Raw genomic sequence first — 22,035 nt, 5'->3', positions numbered from 1 at the left:
TTAAATGGGAAGTAACTACTTCGTCGGCTGCATCCAAGGCCTAGCGCTTCGAGTCAAGATAGAGCAAGGTAATCTTGCCATCAAGATACAATGGGGTCAATAAGAAAATCTCAAAGCCCAAATATACTATTAAGCCTTGGACCCAAGAGAGAGATCATCAATAGTCTTCAAAAATGGTTTATTTTTTTATCATGCTACTTAATAGACTTTGAGGGGTGACTATAGACTTTGTTTATTACCATGTCAGACTTTTGGTAGGAGTTGATTTCACGCGCTTTGTGGGCAATGTGATCCAATTCAAGGCAAATCTGATTGGGCTGTGTGGCATCGATAGGTCTTCATGATCTTATGGAAAACAATGCCTTTCTCTCGGTGCTAGCTAGCATTTCAGCCACCTGTTTGTCTCTTCTCTACTATTTTGTGAGTTAGATTTTGTAAATTGGCCCCTCTTTTGGGAGGGTCTCCCACCTTTGTATTTATCCATTTTTGAAGGGGATGTCGTAGGTCAATGTGCCATACATAATAGACAAAACCCCTACGATTGCTTAGGATCCTTGTCTAGAAAGTGTACAAGCTGGCAATCCACAACCAAATGCCAATGCACTTGTGAATGGAAACCTAAAGCAAGGTGAAGAAGCATCTAGAAATCGTAACCTTTGACATCCCAAGAAAAAGTGAAACCTTTTCTTGAGTAATGTTGAGGAAAGTGAAAATTGGTGGAGAAAACTCCAATAGAGAACGCTAATACACAACACAATAATCTGTATATAGCACTGATGTGATGATGGAGAAGGTAGGTGAATCCCGATCAAGTCATGCAAGGAAGTTGTTAACTACAAAATAACGTAAATGAAGAAGAGGAAAAATATTGAGGTGACTATCAAAATGTGTTGGCGGATATGCCGCGACGGACGTCAGCACAACGAGAACTCACCTAACAAGTTTTGTCAGCTAAGGATGAAGCTCGATTGGCAGACACGTGGAATCAAGCATAGGGTGTCAATCTACATTCGATCGACTCTCGACTAATTCCTACAGAGGTCTCTACCCAATGTCTAAGCTACAGCCTTCAGGAGTGCATAAGAAGAGGTTTCTTACAACGCTTTCAAGAGCCAAATACCCATCAAACGTTCTCGAAACGCCACAGAACTTCAAGGAGACCCTACTAACACCAGTAGGTTGCTCTCCCTAAGGTCTATGAACCAAAATCCTAACCCTAAACACCTGGTGCAAAATCACGTAGGATGTCTGGTCGAAATTTGTAGGTCGTCGTTTCCAAAAACTAAAGTGCCTAATGTGTAGCTCTACTCAATGCGAACGCGTGGATATGCTGAAATGAAAAAACGGATAACGTATGCTCATCGAATCACCATTTGAAGCTTGTAGGTCAAGCTCGCAAAACCAGACCGTACACCCGCAATGTAGGTATTGATGCGTAGCTCTTGTCGGGGGCAACACGATGCACTTCTCCGCACTCGATTCCAACCACCGGTGCGCACGTAGCATCAAGATGAAACTCTCACTCTCTCTCGTACGCAGTACGCTCACTCACAGACAGAACTTTTTAAAAAATGACAAAGGTTTTTTTCATTAAGGTCAAAAGTGGTATAAATACCTTACAATCTCAAACCCTAATGTTCCAATTTAACCATCTACTCAATCTAAATGTCAAAAATGGGATACAATCCTGAAGCTTCTGTAAGCCCCAATATTTACAAAGGTGAATTGTCGGTTTTTCTCAAAGAATAGTTACAAAAAATATTATTCCGTCGAGATCCGTAGGGTGTGTCCAACTGCTAACACTCCCACCCTCCTTGTTCATGTCGTCCCCGACATGGCAGTTGAGCTACTTCTTCAGTGTAGGCTTTCTCTCATCTTGAGAAGGGACTCATATCTCGCATGTTGAGCCAGTAGCGTCGCGCCAAATATATTTGTGCTGATTGTGAAGAAGCCGGTGTAGAAGGCTTCTTAAAAGTCTTGGAGGTGATAAGAAGGCAAAAACATAATTCTTTGATACAATGCATGTATCACCTCGTGAGAAGGCTGACCAGATAGATCGTATGCACATTTGTATGTATCTTGAAAGAAAAAGATATTGTCTATCGCCTGGCCTGGTTTAAAGGTTTCGAAGACTACCCAAAAGGTTTTACATATCTTTCTCATCATGATGCAAGATAGGTCAGGCGAGTCAGTGAAAAATTTGATGGCGCCCGTTAGGGTTTTCACCATGTATTGCTCACTTATTCTCTCGCCTGCCTTCAAGCTTAGTAGCTTCGGGTAATTGAGCCAAGTGGGTTGACTTCTTTGCAACAGCTCGTGGGCTTTTCATGTCCTCATCCTTGGTAGAGGGCAGAAACTGAGGTTATCCCTGATCACTTTTGGTGCCTCTACCAGATGGATTAAATATTGAGGATATTTTGTGAGCCATGACTTTCTCCACTTGGGTTGAGAATCCACTATCAGTTGACCAAGCTTCGTACTTTAGCAGAGGATATGGGAGAGAAGGCTGTAGCCATTCACGCCGAAGGTTACTGGCATCTATCTTCTGAATAGTCATCGACTTAAACATCCTCTGCTCCCACTCCAATGCTTCTCTAGCTGTGTCTTTTACTGCCGCTTCTATGGCCTTCTACAAGTTTTCTTCCTCTTCTTGTGTCAGATCCTAGGGCTCTTGTGAGGGTCCCACAGGGATTTCCTCTTGCATGGTGGTTTCCACTGGATCTGACACATTCTCTATGTCGATCCCCTCCATTGCTGCTGGCCCAGTGCTAAACTACTACTCTTCCATTTGCTGCTGGTCTCTTAGCTCTTCTATCTGCTTCTGAAGTGTCTTCTTTGCTCTCCCATGTTTACTAGGAGGTCGTTCAGATCGGCATTGATTTTATCCGCCTCCTTGAGCTTTCTCTTGATGGCTTCATTTTCTGCTTGCCATTTCTGAAAATCCTCATCCATCCTCTTCTTCACGGCTTCTAGCTCATTCTTCATGGCTTTGTTCTCTTCTTCCAGGCAGTTTTGCATGACCAGAGATCCCTCGTCCAACAACACCCTTTGTATTTTCTCTAATGTCAACTCCTTTTGGAGTTCCTTCATTTGTTCTTCATATAAATCAGTCTCTGAAGTCGTGTGAGTCGAGCTAGCAACTCTGACTCTGGACGAAGATGCTCATAGCCTTTGGATGGTTTGATCTTTTACTTTCATCTGGTCTTTGAGCTCAATGACTTCATCCTGGCTCGCTTCATGCTCTATCTCAGCCTTTTCCTGGTATTTCTCAAGGTTTCCACCTCTTTTGATTCTTCGGCAAGTTGTAGAGTTAGGTTGTCAATGACTTGCTGATTTTCTTGTATTCCTCTTCAGCTCTTTGAAGCTTGTTTTTGGCTGCTTGATTTTGTTGTTCCATCTCCTGGCATCTTTGTAATGCCGCGTCCAAACTAGCTTGCAGCTGTGTTTGTTTGTCCATGTGCTCTTGGCTCTGTCTTTATAGTGAGTTGACTTCAGCCTTGATTTGAACTTCATTGGATTTGAGATTATCAATCTCACTCTCTGTGGCCATTGATCTTGCGCTGAGCCTGGTTAGCTTGTGCATCACCACATCCCAATCATTGGTTGGTGGCTGTAGGTCCACTGTATCAGTGGCCATCTCTTTCAGTTCTACTAACCGAAGGCTCTGCATCTGTTCCTTAGGCCCTGTGCTTGCCAACTCAAATGCTACAGTAGCTGCCTCTTCTCTAGAGTAACCCGCAGCTAGTAGATCAAGAAATATTTTGAAATTCTTCTCTTCTAGATCTAGCTTCTCCACTTTTGGTTCAGCTTTTTCTTTCTTCTCTTTCTCTTGGCTCTTATCTTGCTTGGAATCTTCTTGTTCATCCTCCTTTTGTTGGGTTTGTGGAGGGCTAAGAGGAGGTGGTGATGGCGGTGGGCTGGACTCCCTGCTTGACGGTGGAGTTGCTGGCTTCTTCTTGAAGTCGCGGTCCGCCTTGGTCTTTCTCTCTCTCTTTCTTGGCCTTCCTGCTCTTCTAGCAACTGCCGTCGTACTTCGGTCCACTTCTTCTTCTGTAAATGGGATATTAGGGATATTCTCTATCGTAGCATCTAAAATCTCAAATTTTTGATGTAGTCTTCAAACCGATCTCTGTGCACCCTTCGAGATGATCCCGACATGTCTTCAAGGGACAGCTTCCACAACTCACTCAAATCTCCTTTGAGTGCTCTCTCGGCTCTGAAGCTTTCCATCAGTCTTTCGAGCCGTGCCGCTTTCTGTGACTTGGTCTATTTGGTCGGCACTTGTACACTTTCCTTTCTTTGACTCTGGCGGCTCTTCTAGCACGGTCTCTAACCGGCGCTTCAAACGTGTGGCTACTCTGGGTGCCCTGGGTGGTTCTTCTTCTTTATCTTCTTTCAGCTTTAGCCAATCATTCTGTGAGGGAAGTTCAGGCTAGTTTCCCTTGGCATGCAGTGCTCCATAGACTACTTTTGTTATTAGCTCACCAGGTACAATGTAGGTGGGATTTTTGTTTCCCATATTCACCAAGTTGTCATGGATGTAAGCAACATAATTTATCACTTTTGGTTTACTCTTCTGCATTGCCCAGGTGAAGGTGGTAGCAATGGCTCCAGGTGGCATCCTGTACTTTTGTGGCGCTTTGTACACATGTGGAAATATTGGTTGTAGAGCTGGCTCATGAAGCCACTTTTGGGTTTGCAATATCTTCAAATGTGTAGTTGTTCTTCTTTTCTGAGTAGACTTTGACTTCATCTATCCTCTTTGTCACACTATCTCCTTTGTTGGAGATGTCTAGTGCGGCTGCCACCACCCTCTCTGTGATGACAATCATGGTATCTGGCTTGCCCTACAGATCAGTGACTCTGGCCACTCCATCTTCTTTGATAGTGGTTACAAATTCCCACACTCTTTTGATGTCAATCCCCGCTGGCAAAGCTTCAAAGTAGTTATGGAGGTCCAACTTCTCCAGGTAATCTCCCATCTTGCTTCTGACAAATTCATTGAGCTCCCGTGGTATCATGGGTAGCTCTATTGCATTTCCTTCAGGATCTTTGAACACGCCTTGGTAGATCTTCAAATCATTGGACTGTAGCAAATCATCCTGAATCCATGTGCTGGTTGGCTTCAGGGTTCCTTCTAGGATCACAAATGGCTCTACTTCTTCCAAGTAGTCTTTTATTGTCATCCTCTTCTTCTTTGCAGGTGATTTTGCGGCTGCCATGGATCCTGTTGCACTCAGTAGTCCGGAGTTAGCGTTTTTTCCATATCAACTGATAAACTGAGTTCTAACTATCCAAATGACTTGAAAATCAAAAATAAAACTTAAAAGCAACTAGGGAAACCCTCCATTTGCCCACAGCAGCTTTCTGGCAAAAAATTATCATTTAGACATCCTACACGTAGGATGTCTAATCTTGCCTGTTTTTGGAATCGGGTTTGGACATCAAAAAGTGCAATTCTGGGCAGATTCAGGCTTTAGGCTCACAAATTGGGTAGTATGTCCTCAACAGGGGAAAATGATATTCAAATGGGTTGAAAGTTGATATATTGGCTTCTTGCACCATGTTAATGGCCCCTATGAAGTCAATTCTTGCACAGTAGGTCAAAATCATGCTGGAGACATCCTACGCGTAGCATGTCTATCTCATCAAAATGACTTGGAGTTGGTTATGTGGGTAGCTCTTGGCATGTGGAACATGGCCCTGCTCTTGGATTTTGATTTGGACAAGAATTGGTGTTGGTAAGAGCACGTGTAGTGTTTTTTGGCTCAAAAAGTGCATCTTGGAGGTGTTGGGGGCCAAATGTGATGAGAATGGATTGAAACTTGATATATGAGCTTAGGAAGGTGTTATAAGGAGATCTCGAACTAAAAAATGCAAGCTAGGGGCCAAAAATGTCATTTAGACATCCTACGCGTAGGATGTCTATTTCATCATTTTTCACATGTGACCCCACAGATAGCTTGGCAATGTGCTCATGAGTATATTGTGCAAGTTTCATGTGATTTGGACATGTTTTGGTAGGTCTATGGCCCATTATTGCCTCTATGCTCTGACTTTGCGTTTTTTGATTCATATGAGATCAATTTTTGTCCAAATGTGATGAAACTTGGTGGCTAGCATGTACAGGCTATTCAGAAGCAGTGTGTGATGAGAGATGTTGGGGTTGGTGCCCAGTATTGGCCTTGAGACATCCTACGCGTGGGATGTCTCCTAATGAAAATTATATGGTGAGTGCTACTGGTGCCTGCCTTGGGCCCCCCTGAGTCCCTTTTAAGCATTATTTCAACAAAAAAGTCAAATAGATAGAAAGAAACTCCTTGTGTGGATTTCAGAGCCTCCGAGCCGTTTTCTGACTTTTGGAGTGCTTTTCGGCGATGAAATTTCTTGATGTTGGTCTCCATACCTTCACGGTCCCTTGGGGATCCTTGCCATATGTTTTTTGTCGACTTTGGCTTCATCGGAGCTCCGTTTGGCGATTTGTCGCTCTGGAAGCACTCGTGGTTGCGTTTACATGTCGTCGATGACTTACGGTGGTCTACCACCATAGGACTTGGTTGTTCATGGTCTAGGAAAGCCGCTCGTGAAGTTTGGTGGCAAACGGACATGCGGTTCGCCGGGAGCTATTTGACGTTTTGTGTGTCTGATGCCATTTCTGAAGTTTAGTGCCACTTCGGGTCACCTTATGGCCATGTGGGATATATAGACTTGTCGAGCATGTCGAGATTCTCCTACCCATGAGTTTTGGTAGCATTTGGGAGGCTTTCCGCCGATTTCCCATTTGGTGGCCTCTTGCGGGGGTCTAGAAGTTAGGGTTTTTTTTTAATGGTTTTCCGCCGACTTTGGGCATTCAAAAGTGGTCTTCTATGCTAGGGTAAGCCGCCGATGAAGTCTCATTGATTTTGTGTTAGCTATGAGGTGGTTACTTCTACCTGTAGGTCTCTACTGCTCTCTTCCCGTGTGAACCCTACGCTCGTTTTCACGACAAAACAACAAACATGCGCGAAAAGCTCAAGGTGGTGAGCCTACCTCTCATGTCTGGAGCCTGTCGGGTAGTCGTGTGCATCGTAGAAGCTGCTGAAAGTCTCGTTCGTTCTAGGTGGCAAGAGCTCTCTCTCAAAAGGCAATAGTAGAAATGAGGTTAAAATGAAGTGAAAAAAATCTTATAATGGGGGTCCCCGAACCACGTTCCATGAAATTTGACATGTGCTCCGCACTTCTTGCGAGATGCGGTTTAGGCTCAAAAATTTCTTGATTTGGACTCCATTTGCTGAGTTTCCAAGAAATTTGACGTTTTGGTCAAAATCTGGCCAAAACACGTTTTCCGCTCCATTCACATAATTGCACCCCCATTGTACCATATGTTCTCCTATAGTCACTGATTATCCCCATGTTTTTTGTTTTTCATTACGACAGTTTTTCACCTGCTTTTTGTATTTTTGAAGTTTTTCAGCTGATAATTAGTAAAATTAAAAAGAAAATAGCAAATTAAACCTAGAAAATCCCCAAAAATCATAATAACTCAAAAACATCACCGCAAAACACTATATACACTCACATGCAATTTTTATGGCGGGATTTCTTCGTTTTACCAATATTTTTCCCGAAAAATGGCTATGTTTACCTATATACACACACCTAGGGGCTTGATTTGGCGTTTGGCCCCATATACTTGTAGATTCATGCTGTATAAGGGCATATGTACTTGGGTTAGTCCATAAAAATTTGCAATCAAACGACAACTCTTTAAAATAATAAAAAAACATGCCCTTTTTTTGCTCTTTTTGCCATTGGGTCCGCATTTGAGAATGCCTCCCCCCCTCCTAGCATGAGTCCTCCCGAAGGACAAGGTATCGCCTCGGTGTATGTACTATGCATGGGTTAAAAAATTGTTCTCATGCTCGGCCGTGTAATGTGGCCCTATATGATGTATACTCGGTCAATGCATGGAAAAAATTAATGCTATGCAAGAGGAGGGTATAAGCAAGATGCTTATTGGCATTAGCCGTCGAGGTTTCCTATTTGGTGTTGATTTGGTCGACAGATTTTCTTTGCAAGTAAAATTTGTAACTCTACCGCTCACTGTTTGATCGTCTTTCTTGCAAAAGTTGCGTGGTTTGCCGCTACTGTCGATATGGCCATAGTTGTCTCCTTGGAGAGAATGGTAGTGGTGGAATTGGCCATAGTGTTTGTCTCTTTTGCTTTCCATTTGTAGCTTTATTTTGGAGGTTTTTGTAGGTTTATTGCTACTACCGCGGTTGTCATTGTTTTGCTGCTGATTGGTACCCACATAGATCGGTTTGCCGGTTTCATATGTAGTGTTGGTCTGCATGACGATCGTGCTTGTACTGAAGGGAGTTCTTGTTGCTTTGGTTTCGGGATTCAAATGCGAGTCGCATTTAAGTTGATACTGAGTATTCTCTTTGGGATCCATATCTGTTTTATTCCCTTGTTTGTTGGTTGAACTGTGTGCTTCTGTTGACTTCTTCTGGTGTATTGTTGTTTGTCTGCCATGTCATCTCTATCCTTCCACACCCATACTTGTTTGTCGCGGGTTGCTAACCTTGATCTTTGCACTGTGGTCGGTGTTGTTTTATGCTTGTAGTGAACATGGTTGGCAGTCTTCTGTTTGGTCGCCATGGGTATCGTGTTGTTCTTTAGTAGTACCCATCCTTTTGGTTCTTTCTCCAGTGATTGTGTTGCTGCCAGCTGAGTTTTCCAGGGTTGCTGAGCAAAGGCTACCACCTGTTGTTCTTGTGTATGCTGAATCTTGACTGCATCCGCATTCCAATCTATCTACACATTATACTCTTTTTGCCAAGGTTGTCTCGACAACATGGGGTGTTGTGTGCTTTCATCCTTGACCACATAAAACTTTTGTGGGTAAATATATTGATGTACTTGTACATGCAATATAGTCCAGCCCAATATTTTTAGCGAATGTGATGTACTACCTTCCAGCACTTGTGGAGTAGGATGTAATTGATCTTTGGGCTTGAGTTGTTTGTATAATGTGTAAGAGATTAGATTTGCTTGAGCTCCAGAATCAAGCAATGCCGTCGATTCAACTTGATTGCTACCCACTTTGACTGCAATTATTGGCTCCACTATGTCTTCATCAAAATTATTTAGTCGAATAGCATTTATTCACAATGGTGATCCACATTGTTGTTGTTGTCGTAGAAGCCTTATTTTTGCAATGCGTTCTTTTGCTTCTGCTTGGGCCTCTTCTCGTATCCTCTGTTTCTCCTTCATCCGTTGTTTTTCTTGATGGATTTGTTGAATCATATCCTGTGTTAGTGGTAAATGATATTTTTTTAATCAACACCCACTAATCCAATTTGGCATTTCTTCACCTGCTAATGTAGCAAGCTTGACAGCTCCAGTTTGTGCTAAGTCACTAATCACAAAGGGTCCCATCCCTCGCTTTTTAAGTTTCTTGGCATGTTGCTTCAAGGTATAAACAAGTACATAATCACCTGTTTTGAACACTTTCGTGTGCACATGTTTGTCAAAAAACTCTTTTTGTCGTCTCTTTTGAGCATAGATCGAAGCTACAGCTCTCAATCGTAGTTCATCTAGCTTTTCAAGATCATCTATTCTTGAAGAGAGCTCATGCCCTGTCCATTCTAAGCTTTTTGCTACTCGTAGAGTTGGAATTAAAAACTCTATGGGTAATATAGCGTTTAGACCAAACACCATGTTGTACGGTGTTGTTTCTATTGATGTTTTGTAAGCTACCCTGTATGCCCATAGTGTTGAGTGTAACTGCTGATCCCAGTCTGTTCTTGACTCTGATACAATTTTAGTCAGAACAATGCACAGTGTTTTATTTGTGGCCTCAACTTGTCCATTTGCCTGTGGATGATATGGAGCAGATTTTCTATGTATGACCATGAATTCCTCTAGCACCTATTCAATGACTTCATTAAGAAAATGTGTTCCTCGATCACTGATAATTTCTATTGGTAATCCGTATCTTACGAAGATATTCTCATACAAAAATTGTGTAGTGGTTCTTGCATCTGCTTTTTGTGTTGCCTTGGCTTCCGTCCATTTTGTGAGCTAGTCCGTAGCCACAATGATATATTGGGTATGGGTGCGATATGCAGGGGGTGAAATAGGCCCCACAAATCAATGCCCCATTTTGCAAATGCCCTTGCTCCCATCGTTGGCCGTAGGGGAATCTCATCTCTGTTTACTGGCACCTTGGTGCACTGACATGCGTCAGAACACTCTACAAACTCCTCAGCATCCATATGCAATGTAGGCCACCATATTCCTGCGGTTAAGACAATTTTTACCATCTTATTGCCTGAAAAATGGCCTCCACTTATTCCTCCATGTGCGTATTCTAGAATCAACAGGTATTCACTTTCACTTGCACAGATTCTAAGTTGATTATCCTTTCCTCGCTTATAGAGTTGATCTCAATTAAATTAAAGTTGCGAGCCTCCAGCTCTATAGCCATTTTTCGTGCTTTTGTTATGTCTTCAAGAAATGTCCTTGTTGTTAAGAAATCAATGATATATTGACTCCATGCAGGTGCAATGTTTATTTGAAACAATGTCACGTGATCCACTGGTCGTTTGGCACTACATATAGTACAATTGTTAACATGAGCGTGTGTGTCAGCATACATAGTTGGCCAATAAACCCCTAATTGTTTCAGTCTCTGGTGTGTTTTCATTGTTGAACAATGAAATTCACAATTCTGGACATGTGCTTCTTCAAGATAACATTCGAATTCCTCCGGATTTATACATAATCGTAGAATTTGGTCCGAGGCTAGATGATACAGTCGTCCTGTAATCAAGTGGAAGTTTCTTGTTTGTTGAATTGTTTGTTGTTTGGATCTGTCTTCCTTGTTATCAAATCTGCCTCCAAAGGAAAGAATGCTAACAATTTCTTGAGACCATTTGGGTATCATTTCAATATTGAAAAGATAAGCATCAGGTATGTCATCATCTACTCCTTCAGGAGCTTCCCCGTTTTGTAGCCTTGAAAGATGATCCGCCCGTAGATGAGTTTTACCCTTTTTTACCACCACTGTGAAATCAAACTCTAGCAATATAATAAACCAACGTACAATTCGTCCAGTATTGCATGGTTTATTTACCAGATACAAAAGATCTTGATGATCTGTGAAGAACACAAATTTGTTTGCGAGCAAATAATGGCAGAATTTCTTTACAGCATAAATCATTCATAACCCCTCTCTTTCAGTGGTTGTGTAGTTCTTTTCTGCACTATTTAGCTGTCAGCTTGCATAACAAACTGAGAAATCCATTGTTCCGTCTCCAGGTTGAGCCAGAATACTCCCAATTGCGTATGCAGATGCATCAATGTGAACATGGAATATCTTTTCCCAATCTGGTGCTTTAAGTATAGGTGCTGATACAAGGTTTTCCTTCAGCTTTTGAAATGAAGTTTCACACTCCTCAGCCCAGCCGAAACTGACTAACAAACGATACAGAGGTTGTGCAATGACTGCATACATATATATGAATCTTTGATAATATTTGCAGTGTCCCATGAAGGATTGTACTTGTTTGGCATTAGTAGGCATGGGCAACTCTACTATGACTTTGATTTTGTCTAGGTCAGTGGTTATGCCATTTCTTGAGACAATATGTCCTAAGATGCGGCCTTGCCTAGCCATAAAAATGCACTTTTTCGGGTTGAGACAGATTCGATATGTTCTGCACTTCTCAAATAACTTTTCTAAATGGTCAATATGTTCCTCTCATAGAAGAGACTGTACACAAAGATCATCCATATATATTTCTAAGAAGATTCTCAGGTATTCTTTGAACGTATGCGTCATTAACCTCTGAAAGGTAGCTGGTGCATTGGTTAAGCCAAAAGGCATAACTCTATATGCATATATTCCCCATTCTGTGGCAAACGCTGTCTTGTGTTGATCCTCTATTGCAATTGCGAGTTGATTATACCCTAAAAACCCATCTAAAAAGGAATAAGCCCGTTTCCCAGCCACCCTCTCAAGTACATGTTCTGTGATCCGCAAGGGATAATTATCCCTTATGGTGGCTGCATTTACCTTTTTGAGGTTCACACACACTCGTAGTTTTCCGTTCTTTTTGGGGACAACCACAATGGGTGACACTCAATCTGTATGTTCGATTTCGTAGATGAATTCAACATCCATCAGCTTGTCAATCTCCTCTTTGATTCTTTTAGCAAATGTGTCATTATATGTGTAAGGACGCTGTTTGCTAGGTTTGGCATCTGATTTCAACGGTATTGTATGTTGGCATACCGATGGATCAACTCCTTTGAGGTCTTTTTAGGACCATGCAAACACATCTTTATACTTCTTGAGAAGTTGTGTTAGCAGTTCTTCTTCTTCAGGCTCTAAATCAGTTGCGATATAGACCAGATGAGGCTTTTCACTTGGTTCAGCGAGGTCTATCCGTTTTGCATTTTTCGGCCCATAGTAAGATTCCTGGTTTATTCTTTCCCTGACTGGTGGTTTCATTATGATTTTTCTATCCTGGATGGTGAATTTTCGATAGTGGGATGGTACATTCATGTTTCCTTTTTCTGATTCCTCCTTACCATCACTTTCTCCCTCAGTAGTCCATACCTCTCGTAATGACCGTTTTAGTTCTTGGTATTTCTTTTTACGCTTCAATTTGGTCCACTCTGGGTCTTTTGTCTTTTCTTGTTTTGATTGTTGAGATTTTTTTGATTTTGTTTCTGTTTTGGCTTTCCGTACTTGTTTTATTTCCTCTTGCGTTCGTTCCCTTCGAACTTTTGAGAATCTGCCTGATATTTGGTCTTTTACACAATCCTCTGCTTTAACACTAGGTTGGTAACCTAACAGGACATAAAAGTGTCCTTTCAGGGTTTTGAAAAAACCTTCCAAAACCATAGTAGATCCACTCATTTTGTAAAATCCTTTCATGAGGTTATAGTTCAAGGCCTATTACACATGGAAAAAATAAGAAACTTGTAAAATTTCTCATCTTTTGGTCATACCAAGCCTCCAAAGTTGATGGACCAGTGCATTTTCATCAAAACAGTCATTTCTTACGTTTTGTTGCATAAAAATAAGATTAGGGATTTTTGTAGGACTTGAGATAAATTTCGTAGTTAACTTCAATGGGTTGGTGATCAGAACATATGATTGATTCTCACTCACTATTTTTTGTTTTGCCAAAATAAATAGGTACAAAAAAGTTGAATTTTTACCATTCTGCAAACATATCATCAAAGTTTCTATAGCCACGCTCAATACAAATAATATATGCATGTTTTATTAGTTCCCTATTGTCCTTTATGTTCATAAGGAGCCATGGAGCATGTCAAAAGAATAATACATCTCTTACCAAGGGGAATCTTGGGGACAAAGATGAAGTGTTAAATACAACAAACATGAAAAAACTGGGTTCAACATTATGAGTTGTAGAATCCCATAGAACCTATTCAATATCTAGCCAATTTGATCCTTATGACTAGATATGGTTACTACCTACAAAATACATGTAGTTTTCACAAGAAACTAACAATATTGAAAAGGCTATACTTGATATACTATAATGTTTTGTTTTCTTCTATAATTGAAAAAATCAACCATCGTTGTGTACTATGCAAAATAGGGTATTAGGTGCCCCAAAACTCATGGAATGTTAGATTTATGTTACAATATGTGACATAGAAAATAAAAAATGCATTTGGATATCATGAAATCCACCAAAAAAATCATAGAAGAGCTAAAATTGGCTAAAAAACAGGATTTAACAATTTTTGTAATCTGGTCATAACTTACAACTTTAATATTTATTTCTCCCTAGAAGCATCAGGACATGTTGAGGACTACTAAAGATAGTTCTCTAGCATTATAGACCTCACAAACATGAATTCTAGAGTGGTATTGTTGCAAAAAGTTGAAAAAAGCCAAAAACAGGACCCGTTTTTTCACACAGTTTAGGTTGTGAAATGTTGTGCAAGGACAATGTTAAAGATGGAATTGATATTCCAAAAAAATGTCGAGTTTTTTTCAGCTCATGAGACAAATTTCTAGATAGATAGCACCTCAAAATTCATTTTGAAACTCTTGACATAATTCAAGGAAAATGGTCACTTAATAGGACATAAAAGTGTCCCAGGACATAAAAGTGTCCCATTACCAACCTAGTGTAAACAAGCATCAGATAGTGAGTTTTACTTTTTATCCGGGCATCACGTTTTCTCTCATTTTTTTTTCTGCTCGTTTTTTCCTATAGCGTTCCTGGCGTCTAGGGTGCTGATTGGCAAAATCATAGAACTTGATATTCACTGTTTTCTCCCCACGCTCGCTTGAGCTGTATGAACACTCGTTATCTGCATCGTTATTTACCTCCAGATGCTCAGAGGAGTTATAAAACTCTTCTTGTTCTCCAATCTCATCTCCTCCTGGTATAAGGCTTACCATGTAATAGGATAGTACGTCATAGCCATCCTTATGGCAAAATTTTATCGTTGGGCTATCTATAATGGTACAGACATCCAATGTTACTAGTATGTGTTCCCATTCCAGAGGTTCTAGGGCATCTTCAGGAAAAAGTTCCGGAATATAATCCTTGTCCTCAATCGCTCTTTCTAAGACGCATTCCTCTCTTTTTAAGCTCCCACAATGTGAAGCTCCGCACATCCATAGCTCTTTTTGTTGCCCTAACCATGCTGGGAGTTCGGACCCTGCCAATGTAGCTGAATCAAACTCTTCCACTGGTGTTTGGTTAACATCTTTGTAACTATGGTCTTTCAGGTGTATTTTGGTTGTAGTCTTGCAATGTTTGAGGTATATGTGGTTGTAACCCCAATCCTCGACCATCTTTAAATGTCTCATGAATGGTCTTCCCAAGATGATCTCGTAATTGTTCTTTTTGTCAAAATCGACTATTGCAAACGTATGCTCATACTCGATTCCGCACGAGGTGATAATTACTTTTTCTAAGAGTCCTAGAGGCTTTTCCATGAACCCATCTGCCAATTGCAATTTCATTTTGGTAGCTCTTAAAGCCGGTTTTCCCCATTTTTTCCATATTTTCTTGGTGGCGATAGCGACTCCTGCTCCATTGTCAAGAATAGTTGTGGAAACCACTCCTTGGAATTTTACTGGTAGCGTGTTATTTCCATCTTCTCCCTCGCAATACTCTCCAACCTTGTTTAAAGGTACTGGCCTAGTGTTTAGTTGAGGCTTGTTCAATTATCTGATCCCTTCTTGAAGCTTCGAGGTGGGGTATTTTACTCCAATTTTTCTAAGCATTTGCCTACGGTGGTCCACATGTTTGGTGGTAACCTCAAGAGTTCGGCTAATGTGATTTTGCATGCCACACGAGTGGACAATAACTCAATCAACCCTTGTGAATCCATCACTCTGTTAGAAGAAAGTCTTTGAGATGGGATTGCTCTCACCTCAAACTTAGCTTCATACTCCCCTAGGTAAGAGGGTAAAGTTTTCAGCGAGTCTGGTTGGCTGTGCCCTGAACTAATTGATCCCTGGTCTCCCCCTTGTGAATGCATATCAAAGTTCATTTGTGATCTTGCCTCAAAAAGTTCTTCAATAGGAGGTATGATTTCATTTTTCTCTTTTCTCGTGCTATTCATGTGGTAACTTACCCTGTTAGCTTCGTTGGCATCACGGATTTGCTTCCACAGGTCATCTAGACCGTTACAATCCTTACCCATTTATACCCATGGTTTAGGCTGAAAACCATCCATTGTCTCATCTGTTGTATTTGGCACTATGATAGATTATTTCCTAGACTCAGAGGCATTTGTGAGTCTCCTTTGTGTCTACTTGTTTCTCTAAAGTTGGTTTGATAGGGGTTGGAGCTGGTACTTCATGCTAACTTTCAGGTTTACTAAGTGGGTTTTCTATCAAGGATTGAGCTGTTTCAATCATCTTTCGACACATTTTCAACCTCTGTTTTTGTATTTCGGCATATGGATAAGTACTACCTTGATCCCCTGCCACCTTTTGGTCTCTAAGAATGTGTCTTCTTGATCTTAAATTCATCAAACTTAGCAATGCAATTTAACAAAAATCCAACCACTCACCTGGCAAAGGATCAGTTTCCGCACAACTTCTTGCTTTGCCGCTGAATATACATGTACACAAGCGTTTAATTTCGGCAATGGAATCAAAGCATTTAACCGCTATAAGTGGTTTTAGTAATGATTGGTATAACTGGAGGGTTAACCTCAACCACTACTGTATTTTATACACTTCTGATGTTCTGGATTAGGTCTGCTAATCTGGAACTGTACTTCCCTCGGATGTTGGTCAATTTACATGGAAAGTCTTAATTCCGTCTTTGCTTCATCAAAAGGTCAAACAAGGTCCAAATTCACTTCTAAAAGAAGTTCTAGAACTCTTAAGTCAATTGGAACATCACCCAATCTCCTCAGTCAATTTTTCACTTTACTGAGCCCTAGTAGACATCCTTAGACATCCTACGCGTAGGATGTCTCCTGCTCTGTTTTGCCTGGTTGTTGCACTATGGATCCCCCCTGATGTGCTGAGTCCGCATCTATTTTTACTTTTTGATTTGGACACCTATAAGCTAGTCAATGGACACCTATAAGAGACTCCTCCACACTCTGATCCTATCTAAATGTAAAACGAGACTCTAGCAAGCCAGAGAATCCCTATCCTCAAGGACTAGTCTCGGTCACCTACCTAGGGTTTTCGTCCCTGGCAAGGGTGCCAATGTTGGCGGATACTCCGCGACAGATGTCAACATAGCGAGAACTCACCTAACTAGTTTTGTCAACTCAGGACGAAGCTCGACCCGCAGGCGCGTGGAAGCAAGCATAGGGTGTCAATCTACACTCGACCAACTCTCGACTAATTCCTACAGAGGTCTCTACCCAATGTCTAAGCTATAGCCTTTAGGAGTGCATAAGAGGAGGTTTCCTACAACGCTTTCAAGAGCCAAATACCCATCAAACGTTCTCGAAACGCCACAGAACTTCAAGGAGACCCTACTAACACCAATAGGTTGCTCTCCCTAAGGTCCATGAACCAAAATCCCAACCCTAAACACTTGGTGCAAAATCACGTAGGATGTCTAGTAGAAATTTGTAGGTCGTCGTTTCCAAAAACTAAAGTGCCTAATGTGTAGCTCTACTCAATGCGAACGCGTAGATATGCTGAAATGCAAAAATGGATAACGTATGCTCATCGAATCACCATTTGAAGCTCGTAGGTCAAGTTCGCAAAACCAGACCGTACACCCGCAATGTAGGTATTGGCGCATAGCTCTCGTTGGGGGAAACACACTGCACTTCTCGGCACTCGATTCCGGCCACCGGTGCGCGTAGCGTCAAGATGAAACTCTCACTTTCTCTCGTACACAGTACGCTTACTCACAGACATAACTTTTTAAAAAATGACAAAGGTTTGTTTCATTAAGGTCAAAAGTGGTATAAATACCTTACAATCTCAAACCCTAATGTTCCAATTTAACCATCTACTCAATCTAAATGTCAAAAATGGGATACAATCCGGAAGCTTCTGTAAGCCCCAATATTTACAAAGGTGAATTGTCGGTTTTTCTCAAAGAATAGTTACAAAAAATAATATTCCACCGAGCTCCGTACCGTGTGTCCAGCTTGCTAACAAAATGACCTTTGGCTATGATGACCACTTGGAAGGAGCACCGAGTGTAAGCATTAGGGGGGTACCCCCTTTAAGAGTGCACTCTACCAAAAGGAGAGAAATCTAGAGTATAGGAAACCAGCAACACAAGTAGGATCGTATACTCACTAGCATACGTGAGAGGATAATCAATATCAAAATAGAGACTTACTGGGTAACATATCATCCATCATAAATGATAGGATGGCAAGAATAGCAAACTAAGGAGAGGCTATCCTCGAGTAGATCCCTCAACATTTACAATTCTATGATAAAGCCACACTCTCATGGAATCAAAAGCTACAAGATAATCTATCTCTCCATCAAAGACACACACTATCAAACATTGGAGGTGGGGGACAACCTAGCAAAGTCCACCTATGGGAGCACATGCACCACTCATGGTGGGACAAGGTATCCTAGGGACATCCCACAAGTACAAAAGTAGACACACTACCTAAGAGAACTCCCCCTAACAATAGTAATGGAATCTAATGAGGTAAGAAGTGACTAAGATGATGGATTAAGAAGATGCTCTATAGATGCTCTCCTGCTTGTGTCTAAGTTTTTCTTTTGTTTGGTGTAGTTTAGTTTCCAAAGCAAGTTTTTGTTGCAGCCTCTTTGCTTTTATTTTATCCTGTTTGGCTTTCCAAGATATGTTCTTGATTTCTTTTTGAGGTGGCATTGTGAATTCCTCGGCCAGTTTCTTTTTGGCATCTTCTTGAGCTTGAGCTCGAGTCATGACCTTTAAAGAAATTGGCGATTCGGATCCACTTGAAGAAGGCATCACTTCTCCAACATTCATTTTTTCTTTTCCTTTATAGTTTAAATTCTTAGCACAATGTTGGAGTAGATGGTCCCTTCCACAACCATCATAGAATCCACAGATTCTATTTGTTGATCCTTATTTAGACACCCTCATGCCCAATGGTCACCTCCACATTCATAGATGGGACCTTGTTGTTACACAAATGGTGATCGAGCCATTAGTCGTTCTTGTCTGGTGAGGATGGTCTTTGAACCACGCTCTTGATTGGCGAATGTATTTGCATCAATGGAATATCGATTTCTCGTGGGTTGTGGCACATGCAGTGACTGAATGTAGTTGACTATTACTCTACCATCAGTCAAAAGAGGTGTTGTTTCCCTAGCATACATTTCGATTTAGGCTAGGGATTAGTAGACCATTGGGTTGGACGATCCCCCCCACAAGTCTCATACTCCTCAATTGAGGTTGTCGTACATTCAAGTTCTGTTTTTAGCCTTTGTTTATTCTTCTAATCACTTCCTCATCCACTTGATCGATGCTCGGTTTTGTGGGAGTTTGAACATCTAGCTTGGTTGTGGATTTTCTCTTTGGGGATGAGGCACCACTAGTCACATTTCCTACATCACCTGTCACGTCTCTGTAGGCCTTGACATTGTCAACTAGATATAGAGCTCCTCTAGTGATTTAGTTGAACGTTGTGCATCCTTTCAAATGTAGGTCCTTTTTGGGAGTTTCCTTCCTCAAGCCCTCTATTGAAGAAAAATAATAATCTCTCATCTTGTGGTAACTCTCGTAAAGGACATCTCTCTATGTATTGTCTGAAGCAAAGCAAAGCTTCCTTCACCTTTTTGTTCTTTTTTTGTTTGAAAGCGTAGATATGTGATACCATGTTGTGTTTGATCGCCCTTCTTGAGAACTCCTTTGTGAATTATTGCAAGAGTTGTGCTATGTTGGGAAAATCATCTCTGTTCAATGGTTGAAACCAAGTCCAGGTTGTTCCTTCCAATGTCAACCTAAATCCCTCGTAATGAGTATGGAAATCCGCAATCTATTTATCTCTCAAAACTTGTTTGTTGACTGAGACATGAACATATGGATCCTATGACCCATTGTACTTTGTCTTAGCACATTGAGCCACTTGATATGGTCTTATCCATTGAGGTCCAGTCACCAATCTAACCAATTCGTGGTCTCTTCGAAAGACGTCTCTTGTTTTCTCCTCTCGTCTTGGAAAAAATCTCGGTGGAATTCTCTTTGATATGTGCTCTGACATCGTTTTTGACTGAAACTAATTAGAGATCGGGGAGTACCTTTGTATGTGTATCATTCTAATTCAATTGGATCAACAAGTTTGTACTCTTGTCCATACTTATCTACCATCAAAGCTTGCACTCCGTGGGCATCTATATACATGAATGCATAGAGGTTCTTATGGGTGGCCAACTCTTTAGCATTGGGTTCTACACACTTGTAGAAGATATATGGTTCTCCATTTTTGAACCTATAAAATCCCTCATGAGCGTAATCCATTGGAACTCTCATGATCCGTTTGTTTTGATGAATCTCACAATTGGTTTGTTGATCAGAGAATGCCTCTCCTCTAGTTATTCTCACAATCCCAATGTAGTCAGCATTGCAACATTTCTTGCATTTTTCATGTCTCTGAGCGGAGTAGAAAACCTTGGTGGTGGATGATTTTTCATGGTTAAGGTTCACTCAAAACTCTCAAGATAGTCTCTAAAAAGCCTACCTTGGCTTAGTGTAGCTTATCATTTTTCCCCCTGATCAGGTCTCTCAAAAGTTAGGTCTTTGTGGTTCTCTAGTCTTTGGAAACTGGTCTTGAGGTACCTTAAAAGTTTGGTATTAGCAAACTTGAAAAAACTAAGCTCTAAAACCAATATTGGTGTAGTTGTGTCCTATTTCCCACAAGCTTTTTTCTTGGCTTAACCTGGCTCAATTTGGAGTTGTCTATCAAAAGCTAGAGCAATTTTGGTGAACTGCACTTAAAGCAACACTCAAAACAATCTCAGGACCAGGACACAGGATCTTTGGCTTGTATCTATTTTTTCCATATTAGCTAATTTTGATGTGATTTTTGAGTTTTTACTTCAAGAAAACTTGATCAAAGTAATATTCCACCGATGCACAGTGTCACTGATCTTTTTTTTTTTGCAAAAATGGTCTCTGAAGATCATGGATCGTGATCCATGTTCCTCCATACAATCTGTTCAAACTTTCTAGAGTGCTTCTAGAGAGTCTACTAATGCCCTTGATCCACAACTTTTTGAATTTGGATCACTTTTCAGCTCTCTACCATCAAATTTTCAAAATTTCAGAGTTATGGTTGTTTCTACCAAAATATGGTTTTCACCCTTTTCTTCTATGATCTTTTAGCCCAAATTTGATGGTGGTAGTTTCTACTTACCCTACTCCTAACTGCTAAAATGAAACATGAAACAAAAATAAACAAAACGGTACAAAATAAAGTTGAAACATGGTACAACACTCTGAAAGCATAGAGAAAATCGAAGGATGAAATACTTTTGGCTATCTCACTCACAACCCTCTTTACCTCTTGAGAATAGATCTAGTAAGTCCTCGACTTCTAGACTCTACCATGCACTAAACCTCGTGTCTAGCTACTTCATTGCTTAAGTGTAAATGAAATGGAAGACAAACCTTTGAAAAAGAACGCTCTAAATACACACTAGATCACTCACCATCTAAGGATCATTCTCCCTAGTAGCGGCGCCAATGTTAGCGGGTTGCCAATGATGGACGTCTATAGCATAGCTATCTAGCACTAACATAATTTCAATACTAAGGAAAGTGACTCAGATGGGGCACGGAGACTCTTTGAGGTTGTGAATCTCAACGAGTGAACCTAACAAGCAAACACACCAACTTAATAAGCAAACCACCACTCAATGATCAGGAAAATCTGTCTATGTTCTTTCTCACCGCTCTAGGTCATCATGCCATTTCGGCACTTGAATGGACTTGAAATGCATGAAACTTTAGGAAGAGGTCTAGGACACCTAGGGGCACTTTCCTACCAAGCTGGTTGCAATCTGACAAGGTACCAAAATCATGATCCATCATGAAAAAGGTCTTGAAAACTATAACATAACATACTAGAAGGTCGCCCTATGGTCTAGGAACACTCTTCTATGGACAAACCGTAAAAAAATAGTGATTTAAGCACTCAAATATGAAGATTATGCTCACTAACGCGTAGTCGCGAACCTCAACAAAACTGACAATGTTTACACTTGAATGAAAGAGAAAAGAGAGAGGAACACAATGCAAGTTTTAATATGAAAAATGGATTACCCAATCATTGGAAAAGTTGATTACAAGTTAGAGAAACTTAGTAGCTTGAAATTACGTTTTTTAGAGTTCCTTCTTCTTCAAAAGATAAGCCTCCTCTCACATTAAAGTTATTAACCTTTATACCTAGGGCTTTCTAAATGGCTAGTGGTCGGCTCACATGGGCCTTTGCACATATCATGTCAGAATTACATCTTAGGAAATTGACCTTCTACTCTAAATTTAGAATTTACACAAAGTATCACTACACTAGCTCGGAAAAATAATAGCCTGTACAAATGTGGTGTCC

Source organism: Adiantum capillus-veneris, chromosome 10 (genome assembly GCF_014529385.1).
Source record: "Adiantum capillus-veneris isolate H3 chromosome 10, ASM1452938v2, whole genome shotgun sequence".
NCBI classification, from domain to species: Eukaryota; Viridiplantae; Streptophyta; class Polypodiopsida; order Polypodiales; family Pteridaceae; genus Adiantum; species Adiantum capillus-veneris.
The sequence above is the reverse complement of the archived record's forward strand: the minus strand, read 5'-3'. Positions refer to the sequence as shown.